Below are 14,414 nucleotides of genomic sequence, written 5' to 3'. Positions count from 1 at the left end.
TGTTCAGTAAAATTATAGACTAGTTGACTAACAAATAGCATACAAACATTTTTGAATTTATAAAGTAGAAACATATCTAAAATCAGCCATCAACAAAAAAATCCAGCACCCCTTGTCAAAACATCGTTACGCCGTCTCCAACTGTAGCTTACTGTGCATTTTCTATATCAGTGGATTAAGGTCGGGTGCGGGCCTCAGATGTTCACTTTATCACATTGGGCAGTTTCGGATTGGTTATTAGCACCTTCGGGCAGGTGCTGTTGAACAAACTTGCGCACCACTAGTGTGTTTGTTTGTGTGCCTGAGGAGGAGGGAGGGTGTGCAAATGTATGTGTTTCCATCTTCCATGTGGATAGCTAGAATATCCATCTTCCATGTGGATAGCTAGAATATCCATCTTCCATGTGGATAGCTAGAATATCCATCTTCCATGTGGATAGTAGAATATCCATCTTCCACATGGATAGCTAGAATATCCATCTTCCATGTGGATAGCTAGAATATCCATCTTCCATGTGGATAGCTAGAATATCCATCTTCCATTTGGATAGCTAGAATATCCATCTTCCATGTGGATAGCTAGAATATCCATCTTCCATGTGGATAGCTAGAATATCCATCTTCTATGTGGATAGCTAGCATATCCATCTTCCATGTGGATAGCTAGAATATCCATCTTCCATGTGGATAGCTAGAATATCTGGACAGCTGGCATATCCATCTTCTATGTGGATAGCTAGAATATCCATCTTCCATGTGGATAGCTAGAATATCCATCTTCCATGTGGATAGCTAGCATATCCATCTTCCATGTGGATAGCTAGAATATCCATCTTCCATGTGGATAGCTAGAATATCTGGACAGCTGGCATATCCATCTTCTATGTGGATAGCTAGAATATCCATCTTCCATGTGGATAGCTAGCATATCCATCTTCCATGTGGATAGCTAGCATATCCATCTTCCATGTGGATAGCTAGCATATCCATCTTCCATGTGGATAGCTAGAATATCCATCTTCCATGTGGATAGCTAGCACATCCATCTTCCATGTGGATAGCTAGCATATCCATCTTCCATGTGGATAGCTAGAATATCCATCTTCCATGTGGATAGCTATAATATCCATCTTCCATGTGGATAGCTAGAATATCCATCTTCCATGTGGATAGCTAAAATATCCATCTTCCATGTGGATAGCTAGAATATCCATCTTCCATGTGGATAGCTAGAATATCTGGACAGCTGGCATATCCATCTTCTATGTGGATAGCTAGAATATCCATCTTCCATGTGGATAGCTAGCATATCCATCTTCCATGTGGATAGCTAGCATATCCATCTTCCATTTGGATAGCTAGAATATCCATCTTCCATGTGGATAGCTAGAATATCCATCTTCCATGTGGATAGCTAGAATATCCATCTTCCATGTGGATAGCTAGAATATCCATCTTCCATGTGGATAGCTAGAATATCCATCTTCCATGTGGATAGCTAGAATATCCATCTTCCATGTGGATAGCTAGAATATCTGGACAGCTGGCATATCCATCTTCTATGTGGATAGCTAGAATATCCATCTTCCATGTGGAGAGCTAGAATATCCATCTTCCATGTGGATAGCTAGAATATCCATCTTCCACGTGGATAGCTAGAATATCCATCTTCCACGTGGATAGCTAGAATATCCATCTTCCATGTGGATAGCTAGAATATCCATCTTCCATGTGGATAGCTAGAATATCCATCTTCCATGTGGATAGCTAGCATATCCATCTTCCATGTGGATAGCTAGCATATCCATCTTCCATGTGGATAGCTAGCATATCCATCTTCCATGTGGATAGCTAGAATATCCATCTTCCATGTGGATAGCTAGAATATCCATCTTCCATGTGGATAGCTAGAATATCCATCTTCCATGTGGATAGCTAGAATATCCATCTTCCATGTGGATAGCTATAATATCCATCTTCCATGTGGATAGCTAGAATATCCATCTTCCATGTGGATAGCTATAATATCCATCTTCCATGTGGATAGCTATAATATCCATCTTCCATGTGGATAGCTAGAATATCCATCTTCCATGTGGATAGCTAAAATATCCATCTTCCATGTGGATAGCTAGAATATCCATCTTCCATGTGGATAGCTAGAATATCCATCTTCCATGTGGATAGCTAGAATATCTGGACAGCTGGCATATCCATCTTCTATGTGGATAGCTAGAATATCCATCTTCCATGTGGATAGCTAGCACATCCATCTTCCATGTGGATAGCTAGAATATCCATCTTCCATGTGGATAGCTAGAATATCCATCTTCCATGTGGATAGCTAGCATATCCATCTTCCATTTGGATAGCTAGAATATCCATCTTCCATGTGGATAGCTAGAATATCCATCTTCCATGTGGATAGCTAGAATATCCATCTTCCATGTGGATAGCTAGAATATCCATCTTCCATGTGGATAGCTAGAATATCCATCTTCCATGTGGATAGCTAGCATATCCATCTTCCATGTGGATAGCTAGAATATCCATCTTCCATGTGGATAGCTAGAATATCTGGACAGCTGGCATATCCATCTTCTATGTGGATAGCTAGAATATCCATCTTCCATGTGGAGAGCTAGAATATCCATCTTCCATGTGGATAGCTAGCATATCCATCTTCCATGTGGATAGCTAGAATATCCATCTTCCATGTGGATAGCTAGCATATCCATCTTCCATGTGGATAGCTAGAATATCCATCTTCCATGTGGATAGCTAGCATATCCATCTTCCATGTGGATAGCTAGAATATCCATCTTCCACGTGGATAGCTAGAATATCCATCTTCCATGTGGATAGCTAGAATATCCATCTTCCATGTGGATAGCTAGAATATCCATCTTCCATGTGGATAGCTAGCATATCCATCTTCCATGTGGATAGCTAGCATATCCATCTTCCATGTGGATAGCTAGCATATCCATCTTCCATGTGGATAGCTAGAATATCCATCTTCCATGTGGATAGCTAGAATATCCATCTTCCATGTGGATAGCTAGAATATCCATCTTCCATGTGGATAGCTAGAATATCCATCTTCCATGTGGATAGCTATAATATCCATCTTCCATGTGGATAGCTATAATATCCATCTTCCATGTGGATAGCTATAATATCCATCTTCCATGTGGATAGCTATAATATCCATCTTCCATGTGGATAGCTAGAATATCCATCTTCCATGTGGATAGCTAAAATATCCATCTTCCATGTGGATAGCTAGAATATCCATCTTCCATGTGGATAGCTAGAATATCCATCTTCCATGTGGATAGCTAGAATATCTGGACAGCTGGCATATCCATCTTCTATGTGGATAGCTAGAATATCCATCTTCCATGTGGATAGCTAGCACATCCATCTTCCATGTGGATAGCTAGCATATCCATCTTCCATTTGGATAGCTAGCATATCCATCTTCCATGTGGATAGCTAGAATATCCATCTTCCATGTGGATAGCTAGAATATCCATCTTCCATGTGGATAGCTAGAATATCCTTCTTCCATGTGGATAGCTAGAATATCCATCTTCCATGTGGATAGCTAGAATATCCATCTTCCATGTGGATAGCTAGAATATCCATCTTCCATGTGGATAGCTAGCATATCCATCTTCCATGTGGATAGCTAGAATATCCATCTTCCATGTGGATAGCTAGAATATCTGGACAGCTGGCATATCCATCTTCTATGTGGATAGCTAGAATATCCATCTTCCATGTGGAGAGCTAGAATATCCATCTTCCATGTGGATAGCTAGCATATCCATCTTCCATGTGGATAGCTAGCATATCCATCTTCCATGTGGATAGCTAGAATATCCATCTTCCATGTGGATAGCTAGAATATCCATCTTCCATGTGGATAGCTAGAAAATCCATCTTCCATGTGGATAGCTAGAATATCCATCTTCCATGTGGATAGCTAGAATATCCATCTTCCACGTGGATAGCTAGAATATCCATCTTCCACGTGGATAGCTAGAATATCCATCTTCCATGTGGATAGCTAGAATATCCATCTTCCATGTGGATAGCTAGAATATCCATCTTCCATGTGGATAGCTAGAATATCCATCTTCCATGTGGATAGCTAGAATATCCATCTTCCATGTGGATAGCTAGAATATCCATCTTCCATGTGGATAGCTAGAATATCCATCTTCCATGTGGATAGCTAGAATATCCATCTTCCATGTGGATAGCTAGAATATCCATCTTCCATGTGGATAGCTAGAATATCCATCTTCCATGTGGATAGCTAGAATATCTGGACAGCTGGCATATCCATCTTCTATGTGGATAGCTAGAATATCCATCTTCCATGTGGATAGCTAGAATATCCATCTTCCATGTGGATAGCTAGCATATCCATCTTCCATGTGGATAGCTAGCATATCCATCTTCCATGTGGATAGCTAGAATATCCATCTTCCATGTGGATAGCTAGAATATCCATCTTCCATGTGGATAGCTAGAATATCCATCTTCCATGTGGATAGCTAGAATATCCATCTTCCATGTGGATAGCTATAATATCCATCTTCCACATGGATAGCTAGAATATCCATCTTCCACATGGATAGCTAGCATATCCATCTTCCATGTGGATAGCTAGCATATCCATCTTCCATGTGGATAGCTAGAATATCCATCTTCCATGTGGATAGCTAGAACATCCATCTTCCATGTGGATAGCTAGAATATCCATCTTCCATGTGGATAGCTAGAATATCCATCTTCCATGTGGATAGCTAGAATATCCATCTTCCATGTGGATAGCTAGAATATCCATCTTCCATGTGGATAGCTAGAATATCCATCTTCCATGTGGATAGCTAGAATATCCATCTTCCATGTGGATAGCTAGCATATCCATCTTCCATGTGGATAGCTAGAATATCCATCTTCCATGTGGATAGCTAGAATATCCATCTTCCTTGACTTTTTACACATGTTGTTGTTACAGGAAAACCTGGTTCAGTCTGCTTTCCACTAGACACTGGGAGATTAATTCACCTTTCAGCAGGACAATAACCTAAAACACAAGGCCAAATCTACACTGGAGATGCTTACCAAGAAGACAGTGAAGGTTCCTGAATGTCCGAGTTATAGTTTTGACTTAAATCTGCTTGAAAATATACGGCAAGACCTGAAAATGGTTGTCTAGCAATGATCAACAACCAATTTGACAGAGCTTGAAGAATTTAGAAAATAATAAATGTGCAAATGTTGCACAATCCAGGTGTGGAAAGCTCTTTAGAGACTTACCCAGAAAGACTCACAGCTGTAATCGCTGCCAAAGGTGATTCTACAAAGTATTGACTCAGGGGTTTGAATAGTTACATTTTCAATAAATGTGTAGAAATTTTAAAAACATGTTGTTTTCACTTTGCCTTATGGGGTATTGTCTGTAGACAGGTGGGAAAAATATATATTTAATTGAGTTTGAATTCAGGTTGTAACACAACAAAAAGTCAAGGGGTATGAATACTTTCTGAAGGCACTGTACTGTATGTGATGAATCAAAAGAGTTAGGTGAAGAAAGGGTAAATGCACATTGTTCATTAGTTAACCAATAGCTATCGGGACAAACTATTAACAGTCTTATGGCTTGTGGGTAGAAACTGCTCAGGGTCCTGTTGGTTCCAGACTGCCAGGTCACTGACCTCGTCCCTATAGGCTGTCTTGACCAATCAGATTAATAGAAATCAAAAACTCTTTCCATAAATGTTGTAGCGACCTGACATGCCGTACTGCATGGAAACGAGACGATTCTTCAGTCGGATCAACTGTCGGCTACTAACATCAGCAGCTGCATACAGTCTACTATCCAAAGTGCTAATTTCAGGCAGCGCTGATAGGGACATTTTAGACCAACCAAAATCTGGTTTTAGCAGTAACACAGTTGGTTATGGTATGAAGTTAGGCTGCGTTTCCGCTGTCAATCGTGACGCACACTGACCATATGACATGGAACAAGAGTAGACGAATGTGATTTTGGTGCCTGTATACTTCGTATTTGTTTAACAATCAAGCATAGCCTCCCTCCTCTCAAATATATATATATTTTTTGCCCAATGCAATCGCAAAGTAGTCAAGACTGTCGACAAAGGGTTTGGCTCCTGAGACTGATTGGAAATAAATCTTAATCACCAAAGCTTTATTAAAACATCAAGTTTGAGAGGAGTTGACAGTTGCGCCATACAGATTTTTGATGTACTGATTCCATTGCACATGGTTGATAATTCAACAGCTGAGACATAAACTGAACAAGTTCCACAGACATGTGACTAACATAAATTGAATAATGTATCCCTGAACAAAGGGGGGGGGGATCATCTGGTGTGGCCACCAGCTGCATGAAGTACTGCAGTGCATCTCCTCCTCATGGACTGCACCAGATTTGGCAGTTCTTACTGTAAGATGTTACCCCACTCTTCCACCAAGGCACCTGCAAGTTCCCGGACATTTCTGGGGGGAATGGCCCTAGCCCTCACCCTCCAATCCAACAGGTCTCAGACGTGTTCAATTGGATGGAGATCCGGGCTCTTCGTTGGCCATGGCAGAACACTGACATTCCTGTCTTGCAGGAAATCACTCACAGAATGAGCAGTATGGCTGGTGGCATTGTCATGCTGGATGATCATGTCAGGATGAGCCTGCAGGAAGGGTACCACATGAGGGAGGAGGCTGTCTTCCCTGTAACACACAGCGTTGAGATTGCCTGCAATGACAACAAGCGCAGTCCGATGATGCTGTGACACACCGCCCCAGACCATGATGGACCCTCCACGTCCAAATCGATCCCTCTCCAGAGTACAGGCCTCAGTGTAACTCTCATTCCTTCAATGATAAACGCGGATCCGACCATCACCCCTGGTGAAACAAAACCTTGACTCGTCAGTGAAGAGCACTTTTTGACAGTCCTGTCTGGCCCAGCAACGGTGGGTTTGTGCCCATAGGCAACGTTGTTGTCGGTGATGTCTGGTGAGGACCTGCCTTACAACAGGCCTACAAGCCCTCAGTCCAGCCTCTCTCAGCCTATTGCAGACAGTCTGAGCACTGATGGAGGGATTGTGCCTTCCTGGTGTAACTCGAGCAGTTGTTGTTGCCATCCTGTACCTGTCCCGCAAGTGTGATGTTCGGATGTACCGATCCTGTGCAGGTGTTGTTGAACGTGGTGTGCCACTGCGAGGACGATCAGCTGTCCTTCCTGTCTCTCTGTTGTGCGGTCTTAGGCATCTCACAGTACGGACATTGCAATTTATTGCCCTGGCCACATCTGCAGTCCTCATGTCTCCTTGCAGCATGCCTATGGCATGTTCACGCAGATGAGCAGGGACAATGGGTATCTTTCTTTTGGTGTTTTTCAGAGTCAGTAGAAAGGCCTCTTTAGTGTCCTAAGTTTTCATAACTGTGACCTTAATTGCCTACCGTCTGTAAGCTGTTAGAATCTTAATGACCGTTCCACAGGTGCATGTTCATTAATTGTTTGGGGTTCATTGAACAAGCATGGGAAACAGTGTTTAAACCCTTTACAATGAAGATCTGTGAAGTTATTTGGATTTTTATGAATTATCTATGAAAGACAGGGTCCTGAAAAAGGGACGTTTCTTTTTTTGCTGAGTTTCTATGTAGCAGAAAAGCTGTAAAAAACTAAAACAGATATGTGTCCTTCGAAGAAGGGGGTGGTGGATGGGTTAATAATAAATAAGTAAAATAACACAAAAATATATACAGTGCCAGTCAAAAGTTAGAACACACCTATTCATTCAAGGGTTTTTCTTTAATTTTAATATTTTCTACATTGTAAAATGATAATGAAGACATCAAAACTATAAATTAACAAATATGGAACCATCTCCTTCTTGGTCAAATAGCCCTTACACAACCTGGAGGTGTGTTGGGTCGTTGTCCTGTTGAAAAACAAATGATAGTCCCACTAAGCGCAAACCAGATGGGATGGCGTATCGCTGCAGAATGCTGTGGTAGCCATGCTGGTTAAGTGTGCCTTGAATTCTAAATAAATCACAGACGGTGTCATCAGCAAAGCACCCCCACACAATCACACCTCCTCCTCCATGCTTCACGGTAGGAAGCACACACGCGGAGATCATCCGCTCACCTACTCTGCATCTCACAAAAGACACAGTGGTTGGAACCAAAAATCTAACATTTGTACTCATCAGACCAAAGGACAGATTTCCACCGTTCTAATGTTCATTGCTCTTGTTTCTTGGCCCAAGCAAGTCTTTTCTTATTTGTCTCCTTTAGATCAATAAGTCCATGTCCATCATGAAATGAGAGATAAGGGTGAACCTCGTATTTAGAAGTTATCTGTAACCTGGAAAAAGTTGCTTGTTTTCCGATTCAACTCAAGCCCTCCCTTACGTCTACTATAATGAAGGCTGGTTCAACAGCAACGCCTGTCTTTTTTATCCCGGAGATTTTATAACATCATTACATTTATTTATTTTTTAAAAATATGATTGCTTGTTTTTCATACTTACAATGCAACTTCTAGAGATGTGTGAACACGATCTGATCTGTAAAATGGTTCCGATTATATTCATGAAACACAGGCCTATTGTCACGCCCGTCGAATGAAGAGGACCAAAGCGCAGCGTGGTGAGCGAACATATTCCTTTTTATTAGGATGACGCAGACAAAAACAATACACCATACAAAAACAACCGTGAAGCTTAAGGGCTAAGTGCCACAAATAAAGTTAACTTCCCACAAAGAAAGGAGGGAAAGGGCTACCTAAGTATGGTTCCCAATCAGAGACAACGAGACAGCTGTCCTTGATTGAGAACCATACCCGGCCAAAACATAGAAATACAAAATCATAGAAAAACAAAACATAGAATGCCCACCCCACATCACACCCTGACCTAACCAAATAGAGAAATAAAATGGCTCTCTAAGGTCAGGGCGTGACACCTATTTGGTAGCAGTATAATGGTGAGTGGACGTTCTCCCTTTCTCTTTATATTGGACAGGTCCAGCTACTGCAAAAAGCCACCATAGTCTGTGTTGTTTTAATATTATGTGCCCATGGGGAGAAATGATGGTGTCTGTAAGGGTGACATAGCCTATTTAAAACAAGTTGTTTTGATAAGAATTTGATTAGAAATATTTGTTATCTTTTTAGGCCTTATCAATAATTAATTTAATCTTGCTTATTGACATTGTTTGGCATGTCCATGCTCAGCCATGATGTAATTTACAGTAGGCCTAGCCCCTATGTCAGTGTGAGTGCTATTGAAGCCATGCAATTGCTTAGAACAATGTGGACTGTAAAATGGATTCAAGTTTGCGTATTTTGCAAATATAGGTCTACATTTTGTTATTTCATTTCTGTAAGCCATTTAACAAACTATAACGGACTAACATTGGAGTTGGAGTTGATTCCAAGGCAATACATTAAAAAAACAACTTCGAGCAACCACATATTTGGCCATGGAGCACTGATTGGTCAGTGAGGGTCCAAGCCTCGACACACCCACAACGTATTTATTCATCAAAACCGAGCCCTTTCACGCCAAGGCCAACAAGTGCGCCTATAATTGTAATAGTGAAAATAGCAACAAAGAAATTCCGCTCCAGCCTTTACCACGAGCCAGTCCTCCACAATTAAGGTGCCACCAACCTCCTGTGGTTAGAAGCTTTCTCACTGGGCACAAACTGGATGAATCAATTTCCACGTAATTTCAGCAAAAAAGTCAGTTTTTCCTTCTGATGACATTGAATCAAAATGGGAAACTATTTGGATTTACCAAAAAGTCATCAACATAAATTTGGGTATTTCTTTCTCATCCAATTTTTACCTAAATCCAAAGACATAATTCAATTTTTTTATTGATTTCACTTGAAATCACATAGACGTTGAATTGACATTGACTATGCCCAGTGGGTTCAGTTACCTACAGTTACAACATCCAACTTCTTCTGTAGTGTTTGGTCAACTAGGGCAATCCATTACAATGAATTAAGCATGTAGATTAGTTTATGCCGGAGTAGGCCGGGTTGGAAGAGGGTTTTTGGTCATCAGACGATACGAAAGTTCAATTAACAGAACAAAAGATGCTCTCATCTCAGAGTAATTGTTCTCAACTCAAGGTTTTTCATTATGTGAGAGCCAATAACTAAAATGAAGACCTTAGACATTATTAAGTGTTGAATACAATGAGATACTGTATGAGTTTACTTTTGATAGGCATTAGTGTACGAACAAGCTTTGTGACCACGGATCCATAGTTACAATTACTGTAGCTCTGCCTCCCCAGTAGACTCCAGTAATACAATACCATACTAAAAGCCAATCTGACATTCTCACATTCTCTTTTAGTGTTAATAAGACAGGCAAAATACATTAGTCATGAGGAATGGTGAGATTACGTCGCTAAAAAGCTGCTTGGTGGTTAGTTTGAAAAGCTTTTGGCTTAGTTTATTATCCCTGAAAAAGAGAACGGAACGACCATACACCACAGTACTGTGAACTCATACACCAAAGTATTCCAAAGGGTTCAAGTACTATTTTAAATCTTCCACAAACTTTGAGCGTTATGCATTAGCTCGTCTAGAGTGCCAGGTGCAAAGGGTTTGCACTTTTGGGACGTTTCTATTAGTTCCATTGCGAAAGGGAGAGCTCAATCAACCATAATAATAATAATAAATGAAACATTTATAGCGCTTTTCTTTACAGACAGATTCTCAAAGCGCTTGTTAAGCTAAATAAACAACCAGAAGTCATGTAAAAAGAAATATAGGCTACAACAATAGCTAGATCAGATAGATCCAAGTCAGCTCGAGTACTTCTTGAAGCCTCCGGATGGGTAGCCGCAGTCTTGAGAGGATCAGAAAGCTCATAGCCATATGGTCAGTGGAGGTAGTGGACAGGTCTGTACGCCCACGGGCAGGCAATCAAGTACAGCTTACGTTTTTGAAATTATTTCAAACATTATTTGAACCCAGATCTGGACCATACAACACCACAGTATTGTAAATTTGAACTCCTAGAGAGGTCTTGTTGCATTATTGCCCCTCACTCACCGGACATCAAACAACTCTGTTTGGAACAAACAGATCATCACTAGCTGTTTGGATTTATTTAGAGGAACAAATATCCCACTGGGCACCCTACGTCATTTCAACGTGGATAATTGGGTAGTATTTGGTTGAGATGTTGATCAATGAGATTACAACCTACAGTACCAGTCAAAAGTTTGTCTTTATTTTTTACTGTTTAATACATTGTAGAATAATAGTGAAGACATCAAAACTATGAAATAACACATATGGAATCATGGAGTAACCAAAAAAGTGTTAAACAAATCCAAATATAAAATATCTTTGAGATTCTTCAAAGTAGCCATCCTTTGCCTTAATGACTGCTTTGCAAACTCTTGGCATTCTTTCAACCAGCTTCACCTGGAATGCTTTTCAAAATGTGAACCATTTCATTGGTTTTACAGTGAGTTCCAAAACTATTGGGGCAGTGAGACATTTATTTAAAATATTTTGGTTCTGTAATCCAGCACTTTGCATTTAAAATGATACAATGACTGAGGTTAAAGTAGCAGACTGTCAGCTATAATTTGAGGGTATTTTCATCCATATTGGGTGAACCATTTCGAAATTACAGCACTTTTTGTACATAGTCCCATTTTAGGGGACCAAAAGTACTGGGACAAATTAACTTGTGTGTATTAACGTAGTCAAAAGTTTAGTATTTGGTCCCATATTCTTAGCATGCAATGACTACATCAATCTTGTGACTCTACACACTTGATGGATGCATGTGCTGTTTGTTTTGGTTGTGTTTCAGATGATTTTGTGCCTAATATAAATGAATGGTAAATAATGTCATTTTAGAGTCACTTTTATTGTAAATAAGAATATAATATGTTTCTTAACACTTTGACATTAATGTGGATCCTACCATGATTACGGATAGTCCTGAATGAACCATGAATAGTGACGATTGAGAAAGTTACAGACACACAAATATCAACCCCCCCAAAAACTGCTAACCTCCCCTATTGTAAGGGTGAGAGGTTAGCATGTTTTGGTGGTATGATATTTGAGCTTCACAAGCTTGATGTTATCATTGTGTGCTAGGAATATGGGACCAAACACTAAACTTTTGACTAATTTCATACACATACAGCACAAGTGAATTTGTCCCAATACTTTTGGTCCTCTAAAAGAGGGGAACTATGTACAAAAAGTGCTATAATTTCTAAACGGTTCACCCGAAATGAATGAAAATAACCTGAAATTAAAGTTGACAGTATGCACTTTAAACCCATAGTCATTGTATCATTTTAAATCCAAAGTGCTGGAATACAGAGCCAGAACAAAAAAACAATGTCACTCTCCCAATACTTTTGGAGCACACTGTCGGTTAAAAGTCGGGTAAAAAAAAAAGACAAACATTCCTTTACATTAATTACTTTTTTGCTAATCCAATCAGTTTTTCACGTTGATTAAACGTGACCCCATTGTATTTTGAGTCGTTGAAAAGACGTGTAAACAACGTTGATGCAATCAATTTGTGCCCGGTGGGAAAACACTCAATTGTTGTGTATTTGTGAGTAAAATATATATATATGTTAAAGCATATCACTAAAACCCTATAAAAAATAAATACATAACTGCAAAAACACTATTGATTAATTATAACTGAAATACAGTCTATTTAGTAAACTTATATACATACCTTAATTTTCAATAAGATTCTGACCAATTTCCCTCTTGATTTTACATAGGAACTTCAGTAAATAACAAAGGTGGTGTTCTGCGCTCGAGGAGATGGAGATTCCTACACTTGAGGTGCGCGATCCATCCTTTTGATAGTGCACTTGAAAGGAGGCCTACTTGGAGAAGTTTCCTTTGCATATAATTCTACAGAACAGGACCCGTTCACTTGATGGCACTGAGGGTGAAGTCGCCATAATAACTTTAGTTCAACGTTTGAATTCCGTCCTCTGAGTTGCGACTCACACTCCACCACCTCAACAGTCAACAGCAAATTGGCGATGAAGTGAGAGAGGTCGCGTGAACCAAAGCCGCCCTCCACAGGGACTGACACGTGATTGAAACGTGGAGCTCTCTCTGAAAACCTCCCAACGTAGAAAAACAACGTCTGCTCTGCTGTCAAAACATCATGCTAAAAACTTGGCCAGTAGGTTAATGTAGAGCTAGGCTATTAGCTGAGAACCATTACAGAGTCGGAGATTGGGGTGTCTTTCTGCAGGTTGACACAGCCAGCCAGCCAGCCAGCCCAGGCGGAATCGCTGACTGCAGTGTTCTCTCTGCAGCTAACGGGACATCCCATCCACTGCAGAGAAACATTAGCGCAAGATCTTATCTGTGTGACCTGAACTCAAATTGTGTAATAATGAGAGATGATATAATGGTATAAATAAAATAAAAATATAAAACTATATAACTTTTCTAGGTTTTGACACGAATACCTCCTACCACACCTAGGCCTATTATTAGCACAGAATTACCTCTGCAGGACGCGCTTGCTAAGAGAAATGCTGAACCATCTAAAGAAGAAAATAAAAGACTTGACATGGAGAAGGTTAGAAGATTAATCCATATTCCAGTTAGGGTTTATCTACCTGAAACGCCCTAGAAATAAATGCATTGAACTGGAAATGGATTCGCTGGAAGCATGGGCACCTGTTGAGACGTGAACGGTGAACATTCACCAACGTAAAACACGTATAACAATTACACGAGAGGTGAGAGAGAGAAAGAGAGCGAGCAGCTGAACAATACATAAATCACACTCAGAGGCTCATACAACTCTTCTTCTTTTTTTTGAGGGAGCACTGATTGCTAAATTCCATATCTGTGAGTTAACTCATCACTAAAAATAAATATTTTCGGAATATACATAGATCAAACTGGGGGGGGGGGGCTGTGATACATGTTACACACTTGAGTGAGCACTGTACAACAAATATAGGTTCATCGTCGTCATCATCATGTTTACCGTCAGCCAACAAATTAAGTCCTGGTGTTTGTCTCTGCCATGGTCATGAACACTCGGATTGCAAATGAGTCCCAAATAGCACCCTATTCTCCATTTAATGCACTAATTACTTAACTATAGTTAATTGGGAATAGGATGCCGTTGAAAAACAGCTTTTATCCCAAGGCCATCAGACTGTTAAACAGCCATCACTAGTCGGCTTCCACCCCGTTACGCAACCCTGCATCTGGCCACTTTAATAGTGTTTACATACTGCTTTACTCATCTCATATATATATATATATATATATACTGTATTCTATTCTACTGTATTTTAGTCAATGCCACTCCTACA

General features: G+C 40.1%; 1 protein-coding gene across 1 annotated transcript in view; it reads right to left on the bottom strand.

The window, feature by feature from the left end:
* The window catches only part of slc16a4 (solute carrier family 16 member 4), an 85,468-nt gene extending 72,268 nt beyond the window's left edge, over positions 1 to 13,200 (bottom strand). Inside the window, exon 1 of the mRNA XM_042299757.1 lies at positions 12,794 to 13,200. The gene's annotated coding sequence lies outside the window, so the exon portion shown is untranslated. The remainder of the gene's footprint in view (positions 1 to 12,793) is intronic.
* Positions 13,201 to 14,414: the final 1,214 nt, after the last annotated feature.

This window comes from Oncorhynchus tshawytscha, linkage group LG16 (genome assembly GCF_018296145.1).
Source record: "Oncorhynchus tshawytscha isolate Ot180627B linkage group LG16, Otsh_v2.0, whole genome shotgun sequence".
Classification (NCBI taxonomy): Eukaryota; Metazoa; Chordata; class Actinopteri; order Salmoniformes; family Salmonidae; genus Oncorhynchus; species Oncorhynchus tshawytscha.
Note: the sequence above shows the minus strand (reverse complement) of the source record. Positions and strands in the feature narration are given on the sequence as shown.